Consider the following 1,515-nt stretch of genomic DNA (forward strand, 5'->3'; position numbering starts at 1 on the left):
TACTCGCTAGGTACGAGGATCCCGCTTATTTGAATTCAGAGGTCCGAATCTCCTTGTCTTCTTTAACCTTGTCAGGGGCGCAGAGGGTGTTAGAGAGGCTTGCTTTAAACTTGAGTCCGACCTCGAATGTCAACACCGACCCAGAATGAGCTGGCGACGGGTCCAGAGATACAGATCTCTTGCAGTCGATAGTTTAACGATCGTTTCCAGTCAAAGAGCAGTCTTAGGATAATGTCACGTGTCACGTTGGAAGCAGGCGACGAGTGCACGAGATCTTTAGCCCATGTTAAGTGCTATCCTAAGACTGCAGAGCCGACGAGGATAGCACTAGGATCGCTCCTATATAGTGAGCATGCCCCTTACTAACGCGTAGTGCCAATTAATACCTGGCGGCCCTAGCGCTAGCGGCTGACAAGCATGGCAGCCGTGACACTATTCTTCCTTAAGCAACTAGAGGCGGAGCCTAGACAAAGCCCCTTCTACAGATTAAGATGTTCTGTGCGCATTAATTAAGCACACAGAGAAAGCAGCAGATGATCTATTAGCTCTCCTAGCCTTTATAGTACTGATTAATAAGAATCAGATGTACGTAATAGCATTTATATTAACATTAGTAGCTACCTATAAAGAAGAGAAAGCCCTTCGCCTAAAGAAGGAGGCTAAGCATTAAGAAGCCCTTTAAGAGAAGAAAACTTAAGAAGAAAGATACTAAGACCTTAATAAAGGCACTAGTATTAAGATTAAAGCTCTAAAAGATCAACTCTATAACAAAGAAGAGATTATCTAGAATCTCTGTAATAAGATTACAGCAACTCTAAAGCCGCAAGTTTAAGTAGAATCTTTATTAGGGACTCTAACAGAACAAGAGTCACTATTTCAAAGGCAGGCCTTATTAAAGCGACTCTAAGCCCCTTAATAGTGCTTAGTACAAAGACAGAAAAGCTGCCCTACCTAGAGATTTTTAAGGATAGACCTCTTTAGAAGTTTCGCTCTTAGTTATTAGTTATAAAAATGAAGTTTATAGTTAATACAGTACTCTTTTTGACAGAGCTATCTAAGGTCACCTATATATAATTATACATAAGTAATAACGCTTAGAAATTACTTAAGTCATATTTTAAGGACTTTAAAAGGGCCTAGATTTTAGATATATTTATAGACCTTTTAACTTAATTTAATTCTTTATTTTAATAAGAGACTACTTATAAGAAATATTACTACTTATAGCAAAGGCAGCAAGACCTATATTATATTCTTAAGGGATTTCTGACAGCTTTCTTATAAAGTAAAGATTTAAGAAGAGGATTAGATTATAGACCTTTAAGAGGACTATAAACTTATTATATTTAGTACTATGTATAGCAACTATTAATATAAGGTATTATTATTTAGATTAATCTTTATATTAGTAATGTTTTAATACTTTATAAATAAGAAATTTATAAAAATGCTTAAAAAATTTGCTATATTATATCTAAATAATATTTTAATCTTTAGCTAAATAAGAGAAGAATA

Source organism: Endocarpon pusillum (genome assembly GCF_000464535.1).
Source record: "Endocarpon pusillum Z07020 unplaced genomic scaffold scaffold1257, whole genome shotgun sequence".
NCBI lineage: Eukaryota > Fungi > Ascomycota > Eurotiomycetes > Verrucariales > Verrucariaceae > Endocarpon > Endocarpon pusillum.